The 23,181-nt window shown below is 44.6% G+C and overlaps 1 protein-coding gene and 1 long non-coding RNA gene across 15 annotated transcripts in view; both read right to left on the bottom strand.

Annotated features, from left to right (window-relative positions):
* ZNF532 (zinc finger protein 532) overlaps positions 1-23,181 on the bottom strand; it is a 108,274-nt gene that overhangs the window by 59,241 nt on the left and 25,852 nt on the right. The gene's annotated exons all lie outside the window — the stretch shown is intronic.
* Positions 6,554-8,651, bottom strand: LOC132504302 (uncharacterized). Its single transcript, XR_009534827.1, has 2 exons — positions 6,962-8,651; positions 6,554-6,771 (listed from the first exon to the last, which is right to left on the bottom strand). It is a non-coding gene; the product is annotated as an uncharacterized LOC132504302 (long non-coding RNA).

The raw sequence follows: 23,181 nt of genomic DNA on the forward strand, positions 1-23,181 counted from the left end.
ACTTACACGAACAGTGATGATTATCATGAAAGAGCGAGTTGCCAACTGCACTTATTATAATGTCAGGACATTGAGCCAAAGTGAACAAACATCTGGAAAACAGGTATAAAGCCCTGACGATTACAGCTTTGAAGTAATTCCTCCAAAAGGCCGTGCAGCACTGCCAGCGTGGAGCCTCTCTAACAAGCTGATCAAAACTATTATAGCACGAAGAGCAGGTTCTGGTGTTAATGACTAGAAAATGTTATTTATCATTGGATTCACCTCACCATTTTCACAAAAAACTACTTCCAAACATATCTTGATCTTGACAGCATTTAATTCTACTGGCAAAACTATTGCTAACACAGTCACCGTCAGATTTGGGGTATCACATGAAAAGCAATAGATTACAGGCAAAACCCCAATTACAGATTTCAATTCATCCACAGAAGTGAGCATCCCAACCCAGCACAGGCCGTCTACTGCTGATAAAGTTTCAAAAATCCCCCAGGAGCTCATTCCATCACGTTTTACTTAATCTTAATTCCCTCCATTATGTTAGGGAAAAAAAACACTCTCCAGGCAGAAAAGTGCAGTGTCCCTTCCATCTCCCTCCCCAGTCCAGTGGTTTCGCTAGTTAAGGGAATGCACAGCTGTTTCCTAATCAATACTCAGCCAACACAGTCTTGCAAATGGCTGTGGCAGCTGAGAAAGGCCTTCCACGAAATTACTCCCAGCACGTTGACAACATGGACCCAAGTACGTGACAGAGCCCGGGGGAGGAAGGCCCTCTCTTTGGCAGCCAGGCTAGATCAGGGTGGACAACAGTCTATGAAGAAGTGCTTTCATTGGGGCTTCCTTGGTGGCGCAGTGGTTGAGAGTCCGCCTGCCAATGCAGGGGACACGGATTCGTGCCCCGGTCCGGGAAGATCCCACGTGCCGCGGAGCAGCTGGGCCCGTGAGCCATGGCCGCTGGGCCTGCGCGTCTGGAGCCTGTGCTCCGCAACGGGAGAGGCTGCAACAGTGAGAGGCCCGTGTACCGCAGGGGAAAAAAAAAAAAAAAAAAAAAAGTGCTTGCATTAATGTGCACGAAGCCCTGGATGGTAGAAGGATGGAGAGTTTTAGGAAAATGGACAGTCACAGCCGTTACTAAAGATGAAGGATATATAAATACACAGACTGCTTGCGGTCTTTACAAGGGGCCCTTCCACTGTAGGGGAGCTCTTCCTCCTCCCTGAACCCCCAGAGCACTCCATCTTATGATTCGATTATGCTCTGTATGTATTAAAGTGTGTGTGTACTTGTCTCTTCTTACCCACTGGCCTGGTCAGCTGCCTGAAGACAGGCAATGTCCCACTTGCCTTTGCACCATAAATGCCAAATAACCAACAGGACACAAGTCAGGGACCACAACACAGGACTTACAATAAGAACAGGCCTTGACCCTGCTCTGCAGACAACTCACTGCCTCTGAGACCCTCAGAAAGTAAGGGGATCTCTCTGGGCCTGTTCCTTCCTTCTGCCATGGAGGCCAGCAGCCAGGAAGAGAAGGAAAGGGAAGAGGATGAATGAAAAACTGGAAAGGGAAGGAGAGGGAGAGAAAGAAAGCAAAGGAGAAGAAGGGAAGAAGAGAGGGGAATCAAGAAACAATCAATGTCGGAAGAAACAAGGATCACAGCTGATCTTAGGCAACTTTCAATGGAAGAATCGGCCTAAGTGATTTGTAGACACCTAGACTCTTTCCTTGTCAATATTTACTACATCATTCCTCCTTTAAGTCTGCTTTAAATCACTGAGAAGTTGTCTTTCATATTTTACGAAAGTATTTAATGATTTTTTTCTTGTACTATCTGTAAAAAATCATGCATTCCTAATAAAAATAACTATAAGAGGATCACAGTAGGATTTCTACTCAGGCAACAATAAACATACCCGTGAAAATTCACATTAACCATAAATCCATCATCAGCTGCTAAGACACCCTCAGCATATTCACCCACTCTGGGACACACCCAAATACTTCAAAGAATTTCGTTGGGAAAAACTACTGTTGAAGATGAAACAAACACTTATGGTTCAATAGGAGCTGAAGAATAAATCACTTTCCAGGGCTTCCCTGGTGGCACAGTGGTTAAGAATCCACCTGCCAATGCAGGGGACACGGGTTCAAGCCCTGGTCCAGGAAGATCCCACATGCCACGGAGCAACTAAGCCCGTGTGCCACAACTACTGAGCCTGCGCTCTAGAGCCTGCTAGCCACAACTACTGAGCCCACGTGCCACAACTACTGAAGTCCGTGAGCCTAGAGCCCGTGCTCCGCAACAAGAGAAGCCACCACGATGAGAAGCCCGCACACCACAATGAAGAGTAGCCTCCACTCACAACTAGAGAAAGCCTGAGTGCAACAACGAAGACCCAAAGCAGCCAAAAATAAATAAATTTTTTTAAAGTGCATTAATAAAGAGAGAAAGCAACAGAAAATATCATAAATAAAAGAATAAATCACTTTCCATGCACTTATGTCTCAGAAGTCACATGTACTTTTCTCTAGATGGTTTGCTTGGCCTAGAGAGAACACTCTGGGCCACTTTTCTCCCAGATGGGTGCCTGCAGGACCAGACAGGGAATAATGCACCCCCGGCATCAAAGTACAACACTTCTAAGCATATGATGACATGAAAACATCTATATGAAGTCAAATCTAGCGAGAAAGTTTGATATTATGATTTTCTTTTTTAAATGAAGCTGAACTGTAAAATGTGGGCAATGAAAAATCCATCTGTCAGACAATATACCCACTTAAGAGTCCACCCACTTAGGAATAATCCCTGAATGTCACCGTGTTATTTATTTATTTAATTTATTTATTTTTGACTGCGCTGGGTCTTCATTTCTGAGCGTGGGCTTTCTCTAGTTACGGCGAGCGGGGGCTACTCTTCGTTGCAGCGTGTGGGCTTCTCATTGCAGTGGCTTCTCTTGTTGCGGAGCACGGGCTCTAGGCGCGCGGGCTTCAGTAGTTGTGGCTCGCGGGCTTAGTTGCTCCATGGCAAGTGAGATCTTCCCAGACCGGGGATCAAACCTGTGTCCCCTGCACTGGCAGGCGGATTCTTAACCACTGCGCCACCAGGGAAGTCCCTCACCAGCTTTATTTTTAAGCATCATACTGCCTTTATAAATTGAATACTCACAATAAAACCACCATGAGCGAAGCGTCCCTATGATCTATCTTTACCAGCCATGATGATCCAAGTTTGTAGACCACTTTTTAGAGAATTCAAAACATAGACTCATGAACCACCCCCAAAACCCCACTGGAGTCGAATGGGCCTGAAAGGTGGTTTTTTAATGCCACCACTTATCCAAAGCTGGGATCCAGCCTCTGGATGTCCCCAGTGGTGGCTGGGCTCTGCCTAAATCCCTCAACCCTTTCTTTACAGCTACATGGGATTTATGTCATTTGCCCTCTCCTTATGATTTTGGTGAGCAAAAGATGTCATCCAGTTTCACACCACTCATCCTAGACGGCAGTCGGCTCAGGAACAAAAAGAACATAACAGAAAATTCAAATACTCAGTGGGTGGTAGGCCCAGAACACACAACCACAAGAAATGATAAAAGGGTCACCACGTGAAACACAACGTGCTAAGCGACTGGCAGTTCACACTGGCAGTGCAGCTGGCAGGCATTCTGATGAATACTTGGAAGATTAATACATGATTCGTACCATCTCCCTCCTGTTTACACACAACAGGGACCTGCCTGCTTTATGGACACACAGGTGCTCACATATGGCGGCGACAGCAGCAGCATTAAATCTTATCGTCAATGGTAGGATGTCGCCCACCACACTGCCGTTATCTTTTCCTATCTGCATAAATAAAGCAGAGTGAAGGCTTAGAAAACCCCAGAGAGGAACTTCCACATCTGCAAGCCCCCCAAGGAGTCCAGAAGACATTCCTGATGCAGGAACAACTTTTTCTGTGGACATCTAGGCATACCTGCCCCCACCCCCCCTTCCTCCTAACGCCTAAGATGTATACACTTTCTCTTTAGGGAAGAAGATAAACCCAGATGAACTCTTTGGGGTGAAGTACTGGGACACTGTGGAGAGGTAAGAGTGAATTAGCAGCAGTTTAAAAACATATGAGTCAGCTCTCCTAGTTCACCTGAAAGAATAAGGTGAAAATGCACAGCGGGCATAACAGGCCAAGTGCAGCGGCTGCTGAAAGCACATCGCATTGTCTGAAACCCAAGACCATAGTGGCGGTGAGTTCACCTCTCCCGGGCTGTATAATCAATGTAATAAACACCGCCGTCTGTAACTTCACACTTCTTTTTTGGTTTATAGAAATGTTTGTCATGCCCACAATCACACCGTCCTATTACTACCCTCACCCTTCCCACATTCTGGAAGGCAAGAGTGAATTTACCACTTGGGGGGAAAAATGCTTAACTCCTGCTTCATTTCTCCGTTCTATCAAGTACAGAGAGAAATGTTTATGTTTGAAAGTTTTCTTTACTTTTGTTCACCCCAATTCCTAAGTACTGTTTTAAAAATAGATTCTTCTGCTTAAAAACATTACAAAGATAAATCTCAGTCTTCTCGTTTAAAAGATAAGATAAAAAGATCTCATTTTAGCTTCCCTTTCCCTCAACAGCTTGACTTTCAAACAGAATTAGTTTTAGTTATTGCAACAATGTCTTTCATCTCATTTAAACCCTGTAAAATACAGCTTCCTTCAAAGGCACTAACAGTCTTTTAATTTAAAACTAAACTCCCTATAAATAACGTATAATTCACTAACAGCATTTGTGCTTGATGTATAAAAGTCCTTTCACCTTGAAAATGTCTGGGGGGGGGGAATGCTAGGCCTGTTTATAAAAAAAGAAAATCAAAGAACTCAAGTCTGTCACATGGTCACTCTATTCCCTCCTATGACACAGACAAAACACTTCCTTTCCTACCAAAGTCTCTTAAAATTATAGTAAGCTATTTCGTCTTTGTTGGTAAAAGTCAAAAGTTATCAAATCAAAAGAAAAACTTAGGAAAAACCCATTCACCCCTTAATCATATTTCTTACACTTTGCAATAAGAAACTGTTCTTCATGAAGGCACTTGTCAATTTCCAACTAGAGGATGATGGCACAGAAGCTCCCAGTCATAAAGTAACCACTGAACCCAACTGCAAATAATCCCCAGATACACACCTGCAAAATGAATACGCGAAGGTCAATGTGACCGGTGACAACACATCGGCTTCCCCATGTAAATGGAGAAACTAACATTTTCTTTAATGAAAATCAATAAACGCTAAGTCATAATAATCCTAAAGAAAAACAAATCCAAGTCTACAGATCGCCTCAACAGCATTACACAAACTTTTCAAAGAACAACTATGATAATCCAAGGTCTGTTATCCTTCTGGGGGACTATATTTGTCACTGTTTTCTGGCACTTATCTGGCCACTGAAGCCCTTTTCGAAGAAGTAATTCAACAGATTAATGAATCTAACTCACATTTCTAACCTTCATTTCTTCAACTATGCAATGTTCTTATGTGTGTTGATATTATGCAATGCTTCACATTTAGTTTGCTGCTCACAGAAAATGACTTAGCACCCTCAGGTTTCATGTCTTCAAAGAAATAAGCAGGGGGTTGGTTTCTCCCGGCCTCTACCTCCCAATCCCTGCCTTTCCCCTCATACTAGTACACACACACCCTTGGGCTCTTCCTTCTTCACCAATCCCTTTTCACCTTTAGCATTTTCAACGCCCTCCATCATGACATCTCTTCAACCACAAAAGAGAAAAAGACATCACATCTCTTTTTCCCCAACTGACCATTTCCTTCTCCCTCACTTCAATCTGAATTGCTTATCAGGGAAAAATATTTTCTCACTGCAATTCCATCCCCAACAGCAGGTTCAGTTACACAAATCTGCTTCATGCTTCTTTGCTCGCTCTTCCTAAACCAGCTGGGAAACGATGTCAGTTTTGTGGAGTTTAAAACAAAAAACAGAAACAAAACAAAACACCTGATGGGCTATGTCTCTGCCTCAGGGCTGCTCTCTAGGGAAGGGTGGGGGATGGAAAACGAGACTGGGCCCCAAAAACTGGCAGACACTTAGGTCTCAAAAAAATAATAACTAAAAAAAATACACAAACACACACACACACGAATGGCTACGTGCGTATAGCTTTGAGGGAAAAAATAAGCAATAATAAATGGAGCTATGGAATCTCTTAAATACATGCTAGTTGAAGGCCCCATACAAGTGCCAAAACGCCAGAGAGAAGTGTTTATTTTATCTCCATCCTCCACATTCATCAGGCCCTGGGTGGATCTGGACGGTAAGCCAGGGCACCATGTAGGTCTGAGGCTCCTCTCCAGCCACTGGGAAGAAGTGTGACCCAGGACCACAGAGCGCCCAGCCCCTCTCAGCTTCCAGCACTGGCGGGCGTCCCCCCCACTCCCTGCACACCACCTGCTGAGGCCAGAAGAACTTCACTTTCTAAACAGCCCCCACCAGGTTAGCCGCCCACGTGTAAAAAGACAGTTTACACATAAGGTGAAAAGGAAAGAATATACGTTTTAACTCTGTATGAGTTAATAAGAAATTAGTAAAGGCAGCTGCTATCGTCCAGAATAGATATCTTCTTGTTTCACTGAATCCTGATGGTATCAATATTGACATACAGATACTCTGGCCAAGGCCGTGTTTTCTTCTTCAGTTAATACCTAATATTCCTGACTTGAAAAACCACCGATGTGAAAGTTCAAACTGCTTCTGGAAACATAAACACAGAGGCACTGCATCAGGGCACAACCTTGGGAAAGACAAGAATATATCCAGCCCCTGCCCCTCCCTGCGGGTTATCCTTCACTTTTCCCTCAAGGCTACACCGACGAGCGCCTCCCCTTCCCTCCTCCACCCACCCTTCCTCCCACAGGAACAGAAGCAAATGGTCCCTACAAACCTCAGCCTCTTCCAGAAGCTTGACTCGCAGTTCTTGGCCTACTCCTCGCATCACTCCCCCCAACTCCAAGCACTCACAGGTCAAACGAAAGCTCTGCAGTAAAAAGCTCCTTTGCGTTTTCCACATGGTTCTGCAGCTGTCAAGGGTACCTCCAGAGAGGACTGCAGCAAATCCCCGCTCCTCGTGCCCCAGGCCGTCCTCTGTGTCACTCTGCCCCACCACCCTCTCTTTTCCTTCTCCTTAACTCCCACCCTGCCAGGGGACAGAGGCTGTTTTCTAACCTTCCCCCGGTACCTACTCCACACCTCCTTCTTTCCACAGTCAGCTGCGAAGACAACAGGCAGGACCCCTCCCCACGGTCCACCTGCCCCTTCAGACCCTGCCTGGTCCGCACAGCTGGCCTTTCCCAGCTGGTCCTCACTGGGAGGTTGCTGCCCGGCTCCGGGGCTTTTGGCCACTCCTATTACCTCTACCTACTGGCTAAAGAGACGTCCCCCAGCCTCAACCTGGAGACCCTACCCTTGTGCTCTGTCCATGGGCACGCTGCCCTCACAGTCAAGTTCTCAGTCGTCGGGGAGATCCTACACCGCCCAGCTCCTTCCCCACCCCTTTGCTACCCACTCGCCTGAAACCACCGTTAAGATCCAGGCTGTAGGGGGAAACGTGGAGGTGACAGAACTGTTCTGTACCACAACTGTGGGGCTGGATACACACGTCTATGTCTTTGTCAAGACCCAGAGAGTTTTACTGTGTGTAAACAAAAAATAAAAGCAATCAGGAATGAGGAGAGGCCCAAAATAAGAGACCAAGTGTAACAAAGAACTAACTATATCACAAGCAAATGACGTAACACCCATGCTGAAGAGACCGTACGGAGGAAAAGAACCCACCCAAGTAACTTTGGAAAACAAAACCTTGACTGTATACTGTAAGGTTACAGAGAAAGGGAACTGTACACAAATAGTGTCCTCCACTTAGTTGAAAACTGCTGAAATTTGACTAAAGTCTATGGTCTAGTTAGCATTATACCAATGATAATTTTTTAGTTTTGATTAATATGTTATAATTATACAAGGTGGCTAGGGAAAATTGGGTAAAGGGCACCTGGAAATTCTTTGTATTATTTTTGCAATTTTTCTAGAAGCTAAAATTATTCCAAAATAAAAGTTAAATGAAAATGCATGCGTTCATTTAATAGTGTATAGCTACTAAATGAAATAAAGCGAGTGCCTCACAGCTAGAAAACACTCCAAAAACGGTCCATTCCCATTCTTTGTTGCCTTGTGCTGGTCCTTGTTGCCTGTGTCCTTTCTTACTGCCACTGCCTTTCAGCAGAATTTCATTTTCCAGCCATCTTGTCCTCTCGTGGACCCTGCAAGCACTGCTAGAAGCCCCTCGGGTTTCCCCTGACTCCCTCCCTGGCTCTTCCCCTCCTGGGTCCCGTCAGACTCTGTCACCTACCTTTGTCCAAAGGCAGCCTCGGCCACCCCTGTGGTCACAACAATCCCATATATTCACAGAACTCACACATTTCTACCTACAGCCCTAATTCTGCCTTCAGAGCCACCTTTCCAATTGCCAACTTTATATGCCACTTGACTCTCCCAAGAGGAGGTCAAACTTACACTAAAGTCCTCCTTCGTTTTCCCTCCCAACCTGTCCCCCGTCCAAGTCCTATCCACGTTGTCCATGACACTCACCTCCACTAGGAAAACAGTAAAAGCCCTTCACGTGCTGCACTTCACACACTGCGAAACACAGACCCCAGTTTTGAAGGACCTTACTAGGCTTTTCACAAACGCAGCACTGAAATACATAGAGTAAATGCTGAACTTTTCTACGCTGAACAGATTTCTTTCTGCAGGACAGCCTCTATTACGCAACAAATATTGTAAGTCTCCAAAAAGAGGGATGCTATAGTTCCCAAATTTTGATCTAACCATAGGTCATTTTTTCTGATCTGTGAACACAAATGCCAGAATGATTTCCCAGATGGCTGCACCAATTCTGTTGCTGCCACCATGCATTAGAGTTACTTTAAGCCCACCCTGCCCCCAACTTTATAAATATTTATGACACAAAATGATGACTTCTTATACAACTTCTACGTTACTAGAAAGTTTAAACTTTTCCTAATACGGTTTGCTTACTAGCTGTAAAAGAAATATTTGTTCTGTGACTGATGAATGAATGCATGGAGGGAGATGATGAATTTCCTATTTACTTCTCTCTGCAGCTCCATGAAATCACTTACCGACCTACGTTCTTGTCATTTAATAAGCAAGAGCATACAAAAACCCATCCATACAGTTGCCTAAAATAAACTAGTTTCTATGGACAAACCCTGGTGAAGAGAATGAGCTTTAATGTCCCAGCGACAACACACAGACAGCGGGTGTGAGGCCCAATGTCCCTCCCAGCACTAACGTTCCCTGTGCTCTCTCTGGCTTCTTTGTGTTGGAAAGTTTTCCACCTAAAAATGGAGATAACAGCATACACCCAACCCCAGGGCTGTGCTATTTAGATATCTAGAGGGAGCTTTGTCATGATCAAATACACTACACAAAAAGCACAGAGAGCATAACATTCAAACACGGAGGGCAGGTGGTCAGACATTTTCAAGGCATGTTCCTACTCTTTTCATCCCACAACCAGACCAGAGACCTGCAACCACAGCCAGGAGACCCGTGTGGCTGACAGGTTCCTCGTCAGCGTCTGGATCTGAGCAAGAAAAGAAAGGAGCCTAAGTGGGCAGCACTCTCAGCAGGGGGGCTGGTAACGAGGGGCTAGGGGTCAAAGGTCAGGGGCTCACCCTGTCCAGCACTCGAACCCACAGGCTGAGGCGTGAGCCTCAGTTGGGATCAGAATTAGAGGCTGAGGTGCAAATGACCCAGCAGGTCAGAACCAGGGGGGTGGACAAAGAGATGCTCAGACCAGAGGCGTGGGGCACCGCCCTCACTTGAGCTCCGCAGCGCCCAAAGGACAGCAGAACTATGGACTAGCAACTCCATGGTGGGCAAAGCTTCCCACGAGCAGCGGGAGCAAGCTCGGCAGCCACAGCTGAAAGGATTCTGGCTGCTCGGTGCCCTGCAGAAGACGTACTGTCCTCCAGATGCAGGGAAGGCCGGGGGTGAGACCTGCCTTCTCCAAATCCTCAGGACCCGCACGAGTAAGTTTTCCCCACAGGAGATACAAGAATTTTATCAAGCTCTAAGTTTTGAGTCTCAGTTAGTAAAATAAAATAAAATAAAAAACTGATTAATAGGGCTTCCCTGGTAGCGCAGTGGTTGAAAGTCCGCCTGCCGATGCAGGGGACACGGGTTCGTGCCCCGGTCACGGAGGATCCCACATGCCGCGGAGCGGCTAGGCCCGTGAGCCACGGCCGCTGAGCCTGTGCTCCACAGCGGGAGAGGCCGCAACAGTGAGAGGCCCGCTTACGGCAAAAAAAAAAAAAAAAAAAAAAAAAAACTGATTAATGTGATGTGGGGAACAGAAAAGAAAATGTGTATCTCTGTTTTGAGACAAGGAGTAAAGAAGAATATTCACTTCAGCTTACAGTCCCCCTTCACACTCAATAGCAAGACACAACACATGCTCAGAAGGTTCTCAGGCAGGGTTTCCCAGGAAAGACAAATACAGAGAAGAAATTACATCCGGAAGATGTGAATTTTATATCATTCCAGTTGCCTACACTTTAATTAATCTCCTTCATTTAACTATACTGCTACCCTTGGCATTCTCTACCATCTAAGCTGCACCTTAAATTGGGGAATGATAAATGCAAACCTCTAGCTCCCAGGTCCATTTTATTTCAGCTGCTTATTTTGCCTTGATAAAACCAAATGCACAAAATTTAATTTTAATAGGTTTTTAACTATCTCCCTAAGGTTCATGAATCTGTAAAATTCTTGTAAAAACTGTATTAAAAGACAAATCACAGACCAAAAATATCACCCACCCAAATGCAATCTAAATTTGTAGCCAGATTCCTATGTAGTGTTGATACTAGAACACAAAACACGTTTTTAAAATATATAAAAGCAGCTTGATTGCCCATCCAAGGAATAATTTTGTATTGATCTAGGCTAAAATTCTGACAGCTATAAAAACCAGATCTGGGGACTTCCTTGGTGGTGCAGTGATTAAGAATCTGCCTGCCAATGCAGGCGGCATGGGTTCGAGCCCTGGTCCAGGAAGATCCCACATGCAGCAGAGCAACTAAGCCCATGGCCACAAATACTAAGCCTGCGCTCTAGAGCCCGTGAGCCACAACTACTGAGCCCGTGTGCCACAACTACTGAAGCCCGCGCACCTAGAGCCTGTGCTCCATGACAAAAGAAGCCACCACAACGAGAAGCCCACGCACCGCAACGAAGAGTAGTCCCTGCTCGCCACAACTAGAGAAAGCCTGCACGCAGCAACGAAGACCCAACGCAGCCAAAAATTTTTAAATTGATTAATTAATTTAAAAAAAACAGATCTGGGCAACCATATGAAAAGATTTGACAGGAAAATGAAGAAATACGTCATGTGAGGTGAACCCAGCACTGGGGCAGATGCCTGGCAAAGACCAAAAGTGAGGACAGCCAGCACCGAGACCTGGGTTTCTAACACTGCTCTCCACTAGAAAAAGAGACCAGCGCTCCTTGAAGAAATGGCCAATTCCAGCACTGGGCAGGAAATGCACAAAATGAGCCTGGAGCATTCTGTAGTGCCAGAAATTAAGGAAGTGCTCCAAAACAAGACAAAAAGAAAGGAAGGAAACAAACTGCACTGAGAGGAGCACGTCAGAGGGACAGAGGTGAACTGAAAGAGTTCCCAACGGCTCAAGCTGTTACAACACAAGCAACAAATAAAGCAATACTGGGTTGTAACCTGAAATATAAAATAAACATCCATGAGTCCGTACTGATACAAATGACTGAATAAATGGGGAAAGGCAAACAAATCTGTGCAGAACTCCAAATAATTTAGGTAGATGCCCTACCCTTACGGAGGCGAAGAATAATCCCACTCCTTAAGTGACTCTCCTCCAAAGACGACGGTACGGAAAGGGGAGAGAAAAGAGTAACTCCATAGTGGAAAGGCCTCACCAACACTATCTGAGCCAGGTGACGAAGGGCAACATCAACAGTGATAAGTCATATGGATAGTACGTCCCCTTGATGTGACAGAACAGCACGTTATCCCAGAAACACATCACACCCCAGCCTAACCACAGGGAAAACAGACAAATCCCAACTGAGGGACATTCTACAAAATTACCTGACCAGTCCTGCTCCAAACTATCAAGGTCACAAAAAACAAGGGAAGTCTGAGGAACCGTCACAGCAAGAGGAGTCTAAGGCGACATGGTGACTAAATGCAATGTGATCTCCTGGATGGGATCCTGGGACAGAAAAAGGACACTGGGTAAAAACTGAGGAAATCTAAATAAAGCATGGACTTTAGTTTTTGTTTAAAAAGTAAGACAGAGATAATGAATAGTTAAGAGAGTGGGGGAGTATTAAAATGCAAAGAAGGGAGCTGGGATGAGCAGAAGTTGGGTACTTCTATCCTTTTACTCCCAAAGAACGTTGGCGAATGGCATTATAAACAAGAAGTAATTCCTAAAATGTTTAAATAGCAGCTCTGCATATGTGGAGATTAATTTTCCATTTTATCCTCTTACCAATAAGCTGCCTCAAGGTCAGCCACTGAGTAATCAAAACAGCTTAGCAACTTTTAAACCTAAGTTTATTAGAAATAGAATTTCTAAAAGTTTGCATTCTCCATGCTTTCTTGCACACAAAATGATGGAGACCGACCGTTTGCTACTACAGGCAGCCCCAGCCTGTGGCCAGAGACGATAAACGATTTATTTGGTTTCTCTTTATGCCCAAGGTGGGCAGCTGGACTACTGAATCACTGACAGTTAGCCGTATAAAACAACAGCCTATGTGGGGACTTCCCTGGAGGTCCAGTGGTCAGGACTTCCACTGCAGGGGACACAGGTTCAATCCCTGGTTGGGGAACTAAGACCCCACATGCCACGTGGCACAGGCAAAAAAAAAACAGCCTGAAAAATAAGTCCCTCCTAGCAATTTGGTTATACAGGTCGCGTGGAAAGAAATGAATCATTTACCCCTCTTGTCATCCTTCAGGTGTCTTCTAACAAGGCCAGCCTTTCCTTTTTTACAATAACAGCATAACTGGGTTTTGCCATTTCAGAAGTTAACAGCTAAAACGGGAACTACTGTTTCCCTTTAAATAAATTATAAGCAGTATAAGTTCCCAACCAAATATTAAAATCCACACATATCACGAAGCCAATGTAATTAACAGCCCACATACAGGAAAGCAAAGCAAGGTACGCATTTCATTTTTTAAAACTGTGATAAAATTTACCATCTCAAATATATACATTTACTTTTTATATGAAATTTTTCTCTCTCACCAAGTCCTGTATCTTTTCCTTGGCAATGTTACATCCATGCTGAACATAATCCCTGTCACTCCTCTCACTGTGGACCATCCCATCTTACACCTAGAAAAACACAACACCCCGTTCTCTATGCTCTCATTCAGAATTGCCAGATTAATCTTTCTAAAACTACACTTTAATCCTATCTATCACTCCCTTCTATTAAAAATCCTTGAACCAGGGCTTCCCTGGTGGCGCAGTGGTTGAGAGTCCGCCTGCCGATGCAGGGTACACGGGTTCGTGCCCTGGTCTGGGAGGATCCCACGTGCCGCGGAGCGGCTGGGCCCGTGAGCCATGGCCGCTGAGCCTGCGCGTCCGGAGCCTGTGCTCCACGACGGGAGAGGCCACAACAGTGAGAGGCCCGCGTACCGCAATAAAAAAAAAAAAAAAAAAAATCCTTGAATCACCTTCCAAATTAAGTCCAAATTCCTTGGCCTGACACCAAAGACCTTATTCAATCAGAGACCAACCACTGTTCTCCTTGGGTGGGGGGGTGGGACACACACACACACACACACACACACACACACACACACACACACACACACACACACACACACACACACACACACACACACACACACACACACACACACACACACACACACACACCTTTCCTCCTAGGGCCATGCTATTTCTTAACCTGGAATCTCTCTCTCTCTCTCTCTCTCTCTCTCTCTCTCTCTCACACACACACACACACACACACACACAGACACACACACACACACCCCTCCATTAGCCAAGGATGAAGAACCCATTCCTCAGGTTTTTCTGAAGAAAGAGCCTTCATTTCCTCATCTTTCAAATGAGAACTAATAACAACTTCCATATCATAAGACTGCTGTATTTAAGAAAACAATATGTATGAAAAGAACCAAACACGTAGGCATTAAAATGCTATTTTCTTCCTCTTTGTCTCTTTGTTAGAATAAAACAAACTAGGGGGAAAGAAAGGAAAAATGAAGAAATGTTCTTGAGACAAGAAAATGAAGTAGTTTTGAGGTGATGATGGTCTGACTGGAGAAAAAGGAGGAGGAACATTCTTGGGTACTTATAGAACGATGCCCTGGCTCTTTATCACATCTCATTTCATTTCGAAACGCTGGTCCCTTTCCTAGTGTAGATGTGCCTCCAAGGCCTGCTCTCGGGATCACCCACTGGTGGGTCACCTGGAGTTCATACATTGAAAAGAATACCGTTTCCTCTTCAAGGGCAGCAAAAGGAAACCATAAACAAGACCAAAAGACAACCCTCAGAATGGGAGAAAATATTTGCAAATGAAGTAACCGACAAAGGATTAATCACCAAAATTTACAAGCAGCTCATGCAGCTCAATAACAAAAAAACAAACAACCCAATCCAAAAATGGGCAGAAGACCTAAATAGACATTTCTCCAAAGAAGATATACAGACTGCCAACAAACACATGAAAGAATGCTCAACATCATTAATCATTAGAGAAATGCAAATCAAAACTACAATGAGATATCATCTCACACCAGTCAGAATGGCCATCATCAAAAAATCTAGAAACAATAAATGCTGCAGAGGGTGTGGAGAAAAGGGAACACTCTTGCACTGCCGGTGGGAATGTGAATTGGTTCAGCCACTATGGAGAACAGTATGGAGGTTCCTTAAAAAGCTACAAATAGAACTACCATATGACCCAGCAATCCCACTACTGGGCATATACCCTGAGAAAACCGAAATTCAAAAAGAGTCATGTACCAAAATGTTCATTGCAGCTCTATTTACAATAGCCCGGAGATGGAAACAACCTAAGTGTCCATCATTGGATGAATGGATAAAGAAGATGTGGCACATATATACAATGGAATATTACTCAGCCATAAAAAGAAACGAAATTGAGCTATTTGTAATGAGGTGGATGGACCTAGAGTCTGTCATACAGAGTGAAGTAAGTCAGAAAGAGAAAGACAAATACCGTATGCTAACACATATATATGGAATTTAAGAAAAAAAATGTCATGAAGAACCTAGGGGTAAGACAGGAATAAAGACACAGACCTACTAGAGAATGGACTTGAGGATATGGGGAGGGGGAAGGGTAAGCTGTGACAAAGCGAGAGAGAGGCATAGACATATATACACTACCAAATGTAAGGTAGATAGCTAGTGGGAAGCGGCCGCATAGCACAGGGAGATCAGCTCGGTGCTTTGTGACCACCTAGAGCGGTGGGATAGGGAGGGTAGGGGGGAGGGAGATGCTAGAGGGAAGAGATATGGGAACATATGTGTATGTATGGCTGATTCGTTTTGTTATGGAGCAGAAACTAACACACCATTGTAAAGCAATTATACTCCAATAAAGATGTAAAAAAAAAAAAAGGGCAGCAAAATTTCAACTCACAAAGCAACTCACTACGTCTCTGACTGCCCTATAACTCTCTCTTAATTCCGAAGCTCTGTCCTCCCAGTCGAGGATAACCAAGGACTAGCTGCGGTCTCACCTGCTCCCTGCCTAACCCTGGGCCAACCCACACCTCTGGACCATGTTCACACGCTGACTGACAGGTCACCAGAGCCCAGCTCAGACCAGGCCCCCCCCAGAGGGCTGAGCGCCAGCCTGAGCAGCCATAACACGCCATGGGCGGATGAACGCCATGCTGGGAGTCCAGTATCATGCCCCCAGCCAGGAGCCCCCATCCTAGAGAAGCAGTGTCCAAGTCCTAAACCAACACCAACAAGTCACTACACCAACAAAAGCTAGAGAAAAACACGAATGCAGACCGGGCTTGGAGAAAAGTCAAAGCAATCGTGGGCTAAGTGCCCCCCATATTGTAGCAGCATCTACCTCGTAGCCACCTAATTCTCTGGAAAGATGAGATCCCTTTCTTCAGGGAAAGAGGAAGGCAGGCAGTCTTGGAGGTGGGAAAGGAGAGGACCACAGCCTGGCAGGCTGTGAACGCAGTGCGTGAGGTACAGAACCTGCAGAGGAATCCTGGAGTCCAGAAGAGATGGGGGCAAGGCTCCCTGGCAGCTGCCCCAAGGAGAGGTTAGTATCCACTGTCAATCCCAAAGGCCATGAGAACTTGTGACCCTGTATTCATCACCATGTATAACAGGTGATATTGTCTGTCTGTGTGTCTGTCTTCTCTACCTCACTGGCTCAGTCAGAGCTCAAAAGTCCATTTTCTAAAACTGCCCAAGGGCAGGTGTTGACTGACTAGTGAATGCACGAGAGTGAGAGCTGTTAAGTGACTGAAAGTAATACCCACTTTCCAAGCTCAGAGCCTCAACCTAGAAGGTACCTGGGGGCCTGGATTCAGAGGCTGACCTGCCAGCTCCAAGTCACCTACCCCACACAACCACTATTCAGACACTTGAAAACTCCAGAAGCCAAGAGAACTTGAAGGCCACTCGTCTGGGCTTGGCAATTCCCAGCTCTGAAAGATCAGAGGTTCCGGTCAAGCAAGGGCATTAAACAAGGGAATTAAAAAAGGCATTAAACAAGGGAATTAAAAAAGGCGGGGGAAAAGAGAGAGAATACAAGGAAAATTCCCACGTCTGTCAAAGGGTACTTCAGTCAATCCTCAGAATGCAGAAGTAGAGAAATGGGCAGAATGCTTTTATATGTTAATATTTTATACATGGCAAGAACTTGCCACGAAAGAAAGTTGACTGAATTCATGAGTTTCTTTCCCTTCCCTCCTGAAATCCTACAAAGATGACATTAAAAGTATTTTTAGAAAGATAAAAATAGCACATATAGACAGAAAGTAGATATGCGGTTGCTTAGGGCTGGAGAGTTGGGAGAACTAGGGAGAGACAACTAAAAAGCACTGTATTTTTGTTTTTATTTTTACTCCATTTTATTTTACTTTTTTATTATTTTTTAAAATTGAGGGACTTACCTGGTGGCACAGTGGTTAAGAATCCACCTGCCAATGCAAGGGACATGGGTTTGAGCCCTGGTCTGGGAAGATCCCACATGCCGCAGGGCAACTAAGCCCGTGCGCCACAACTACTGAGCCCGTGCGTCACAACTACTGAAGCCCGCACACCTAGAGCCCGTGCTCTGCAACAAGAGAAGCCACCACAATGGGAAGCCCGCGCACCACAACAAAGAGTAGCCCCCGCTCACCACAACTAGAGAAAGCCTGCGTGCAGCAATGAAGACCCAACGTGGCCAAAAATAAATTAAAAAAAAAATTTTTTTAATAAAGAAATAAAATTGAAGTATAGTTGATTTACAATGTAGTGTTAGTTTCTGGTGTACAGCAAAGTGATTCAGTTCTACATATATATCTATTCTTTTTCATATTCTCTTCCATTATAGGTTAAAGATATTGGATATAGTTTCCTGTGCTGTGCAGTAGGACCTTGTTGTTTATCTCTTTTGTATATAGTAGTTTGTATTTGCTAATCCCAAACTCCTAATTTATTCTTTCCCTGCTCCCCTTCCCCTTTGGTAACCATTGGTTTGTTTTCTATGTCTGTTGAGTCTGTTTCTGTTTCGTAAATAAGTTCACCTGTATAATATTTTAGATTCCACATATAAGTGGTATCATATGATATTTGTCTTTCTCTGTCTGACTTACTTCACTTAGTATGACAGTCTCTAGGGCCATCCACGTTGCTGCAAATGGCATTATTTCATTCTTTTTAATGGCTGAGTAATATTCCATTGTGTATATATATATATATATACACACACACATATATATACTACATCTACATATATATATACATATATATGTATATATATGTATATATACATATATATACATATATACATATATACATATATACATATATATATACTACATCTACATGTATATATATATATACACATATATATACACATATACACACACACACATATATATATATATATATATATATATATACACTACATCTTCTTTATTCATCTGTCAATATTCACTTAGGTTGCTTCCATGTCTTCGTTATTGTAAATAACGCTGCTTTGAACACTGGGGTGCATGTATCTTTTTGAATTAGTTTTCTCCAGATATACGCCCAGGAGTAGGATTGCTGGATCATATAGTAACTATATTTTTAGTTTTTTAAGAACCTCCATACTGTTTTCCATAGTGGCTGCACCAATTTACATTCCCACCAACAGACAGGCTTTCTTTCTGAGGTGATGGAAAGGTCCTATATCTGACTGTGGAGATGGTTACACAACTCTTGTGAAAAGACCAAAAACCACTGAACTGTATGGTACAAATGGGTGAATTGTATAGTATGTGAACTGGATCTCAATAAAGTTTTTACCAAAAATATACAGTATACACCCACAGGATAGGGCCATGAGAATGGAGCCAAAGCCAACATAAGACACCAGTAAAGTTTTGGGAAAGGGAAGAGGACAGTGGTCGAGAAGTTATATCCCAAGGTCCTGCAGGAGGGCGCTGCAGACATGGAGGACAGTTAGTCCCAGGGACTTCAAAGAAGCTCAGGCCTTGGAAGGAGTGGGGTGGGGCTGAAAACAGGGAGTAGATGAAGTCCGCATGTCCTTATATGATGGGCATGCCCCTGTAAGATCTCCTGGATGGTGCTCTGACCCTCTGCTACCTGGCACAGCTGGGGGAAGGGCAAGAGGAAAATTCTCTGGGTTAACCAAAGCCACAGAGGCTCAAGGTTCAGAGCCCCCATGGTGAGACAGGAGATGGAAAAGCCTAGCCTTCCCTTTCCTCCACCCCTAAGGCCAAAAGCCAAGTTTCTTCCCCAGGCAGAAGAATGGACCCTGAGAAACGAAAGCTCCAGGTGCTGATCTGGGGGATCCTTCGGTGGAGAGTCCGGCTCCATGACTGATCACAGAGAAGCCCAAGGACGGGTCTGGGCGGGCACCGCTTCCAAGGAGCTTGTCACAGTCTCGTCCTTAAAGATCACCAGACCTGTGGGAAAGCCTCCCACACAAGACAGACCAAAGTAAACAAACAAATAAAAGAGCAAAATGAGAACAGAAATGCCTCATAGAGAAACATATGGACGTACACAAACACTAGCCTCAGAGAAAAAGAGCAGGAAGTTATGGAGAAGCAGCACCCAAAGAACAAGAAGGGATGTTTGGAAAGAATAAATAGTAATAACTGAAATAAAAGATAAAACAAGTAAAAAAAAAAAAAAGTCAAGGAAATCAGGGTATCTCTCAGAAAAGAGATCTGGACAATAGGAGAGAAAAGGCATTAAAAGTAAAAGTTCAATCCAGTGGGTCCAACATCTAATAAGAGTGCTTCAGAAAGAGAAAACACAGAGACTGTATTATCAAAGAAATCATACAGGAATATATCTCCCAAGACTAAAGGAGCCAAGTCTCAGACTGAAAGGGTCCTCACAGAGCTGCCAGACACATCTGAATTTCAGATAAACGACAATTAGTCTTTCCCTAGAAGTACATTCCATTGTTTATCTGGGCATCTTTTTTTTTTTTTGGCTTAACCTGGCAAGCCTCTACCTCTGATGGCCCAGCGCCTCGTATGACAAACGTCCACACCACAGCCAAGTTACAGAACACCCCAAATTTAAGAAACACAGCAAACAACAGTACAGGACTTGGTGTACCACAGGCACTGTGCTGGGAGCTGTGCTTGTGACTCCCCGCAACGGCCAGGGGCACTCAGCACCTCTGCCTCCAGACAAAAGGAGCCTCTGCCCTGGGCCCAAGCTTCATACAACCCGTTTATCTAAACACGGAGGTTTTTCTTTTTTCTTTTTTCAGTCTCACAGCCAAGTTTTGTTTCTGTTGGTTTTTGTTTTTAACTTTGGAAACTGGCTGAGTGACTGGGAATCATGGGAAAGAGAGAGATGGGGTGAGGGAGGGAGGGGCATTTGCGTGCAGATCGCAGCCTCTGCCCCGGGGTGGCAGAGCCCCTGCGCACAGCCCCCCCACCCAGAAGGTGCAGGTTTGGGGAGGTGCTTACAACTGCCTGGATAAGTCTCAGTCAGAAAAAGCTCCAGACAATTATCCCATTGGGAGAATCCACCCACAGCCAGGCTCCCTGGGAGGCTTGAGCCGCTCAGTCCACAGCTGGTTCAGTGGGTCCAGGGCCAGCGTCCAGCGGGGCCGCCCGTGCAGGTTCCTGCCGTCACTCAGCTCACGGGGCTGCTCCAAGGATGAGGGCGTCTCCAGACTTTGGGTCTTGAGGGAGACGCTGGAGGAGCAGGCTCCCAGGCCCTGGGTGAAAACAGAGGCCAGGCCATAGCTACAGCTTGATTTAAACCTTTCAAATATTTAGGCATATGGTATATACCTTTTAAATATTTAAATGTATCTCTTAAATATTTCATCATCCCTTTTAAATATTTAGCCATCTGGCCTCCTTTTGTGCTCTTACCCCAGGCCCTGCAACATTAAGGGCAGGCCTGGGGGCCATGATTATCATTATCATCCCTGTTTTATATATCAGGCAGGGAACGTTTAAGTATGTTGCTCAAGGACAAGATGGCCAGTGAAGGGGAGAGGATGGACGAGAACCCAGACCTTCTGCGTCCACAGCCCAGGCTCATCATCCCTACGAGAACAGACAGCCAGAAGGTAATTTCTAAAATGAAGAAGTCCAAATTCAGCAGCGTAAGAATATTACTTTGCAATGAGAATAACGGAAGAACAGATCAAAGAGCTGACACTGACTGCCTACAGGGATAAGGACTGGAAAATACTGTTGGTTTTTTTTTTTCATCTATGTATACAAGTATTACTTCAACAAAAAATTTAAATTGTTAAAAATCATTAACCATCTTAACTTCACATCACCTTCCTCAGTGTAAGCAACTCAAAAATCACTCTGTTCCTCAAGCCTCATTTCTCCAAAAATACATCAAATGTGTTCATGGCTTTTCCTAAACAGAAATGCAAATATGAAAACAGTTCACTGATTGTAACCCGTAGGCTGTTCCTGCACTTTGTGTGGTCTCAAAATTGTTTACAGTGAAATACAGCAAATTCTATTATTTGTCCCAAAATGTTATGTAACTGAAAACCCCAAAATAGTCATTTTCGATTCCAAAATTAGGTGTCATGAGAAAGAATTTTTTAATGTATTTTTCTTTGTTAGGTCTCTCTTCCCCAACCTCAATGCTTTTAGGAGACCCTTACTCAAGTGAGAGTTAAAAATCAAGGGAAGGAGGGACTTCACTGGTGGCGCAGTGGTTAAGAATCCGCCTGCCAATGCAGGGGACATGGGTTCGAGCCCTGGTCCAGGAAGATCCCACATGCCATGGAGCAACTAAGCCTGTGCACAACTACTACTGAAGCCCGCGCCCCTAGAGGCTGTGCTCCGCAAAAAGAGAAGCCACCACAATGAGAAGCCCGCGCACTGCAAGGAAGAGTAGCCCCCGCTCACCACAACTAGAGAAAGCCCGCTCGCAGCAATGAAGACCCAATGCAGCCAAAAATAAATAAATAAATTTATAAGAGAGAGAGAGAGAGAGATGTCTATCGAGCGATAGATTCAAAAAATAAATAAAGGGAAGGAAAAACGGGGAGAGAAGAAAAGCTTTTGGCATTCAACTACTTTTAGATGATCTATATTCTGAAAAAAATACCTCTTACAAAACTGCTTAATTCAGAAACAGCTTAACTGTTCTGTCAAACTTACCCAATCTAAGAGCAAACATAATGAAATGTGAGTAACAATTCCCCCTTAGACCAGGACCAATATCAAAGAGAAATTCCAACCCAGAGAATTTTTTGTGTTTCTGTCCAAGTCCTGGGGGGTAGAAACAGAAAGAAAAAAGAAAAAGGCTTACAACCGAAGGCTTGACCCCAAAACAGAACTATGGCCCTTTGAAGAATATATTCTGTGTAGCCTTTTATGTCTCTAGCTAACCAGGCTGCCCAGTTTAAAATGGAAGGTCACATAAGGCTGAGATCTTGTCTCCCAACTTGTTCTTTTGCTGGTTTCTCTTCATATGCTCTATTCCTCTGCCTACTCTATCTTCTTCCTGTTCAGAGCCTCCTGAAGACACCTCTCTCTAACTGATTAATCCCAACCTGCTCCAGTCCGTCCCAAGTTACTGGTCTTTTCAACATTTATGTATATCGTATGTTGTTTTATCTCTATAATACCTCTAAAGAAGGATTTAAGGTGGTTTACAGTAAGAGATTCATATATACGGACCAAAAACTGTGCGGGGGGCTTCCCTGGTGGCGCAGTGGTTGAGAGTCCGCCTGCCAATGCAGGGGACACGGGTTCGTGCCCCGGTCCGGGAAGATCCTACATGCCGCGGGGCGGCTGGGCCCGTGAGCCATGGCCGCTGAGCCTGCGCGTCCGGAGCCTGTGCTCCGCAACGGGAGAGGCCACAGCAGTGAGAGGTCCGCGTACCACAAAAAAAAAAAAAAAAAAACTGTGTGGGGAGGAGGAATATAAAGATCATACGACTGAGGATGTCCCAGGTATGTGCTGCAACCCTCCTTCCCACCGGACACCAGGGATGGCTCGGCTGGGTCACAGCAGACATGCCAGAAAAAAACTGCTACACTTTCCACTTATCTAAGGTACCTGGAATAGATGAACTCAGAGAGACAGAAAACAGAACAGAAGTTACCAGGGGCTGGGGAAAGAGGGGAAGGGAGAGTTATAGTTTAATTGATTCAGAGTTTTTGTTGGGGGTGATGGAAAAGTTTGTTGAGGGTGATGCATTTAATGCCACTGAACTGTACGCTGAAGAAGGGTTAAAATGAAAGCTATTATGTTACATGTGTTTCACCACAATTTAAAAAAAAACAAACCTGCTGCACTGAACAGGGAGAACAAGTTACAATCAA

The sequence above is a fragment of the Lagenorhynchus albirostris genome, chromosome 14 (genome assembly GCF_949774975.1).
Source record: "Lagenorhynchus albirostris chromosome 14, mLagAlb1.1, whole genome shotgun sequence".
NCBI lineage: Eukaryota > Metazoa > Chordata > Mammalia > Artiodactyla > Delphinidae > Lagenorhynchus > Lagenorhynchus albirostris.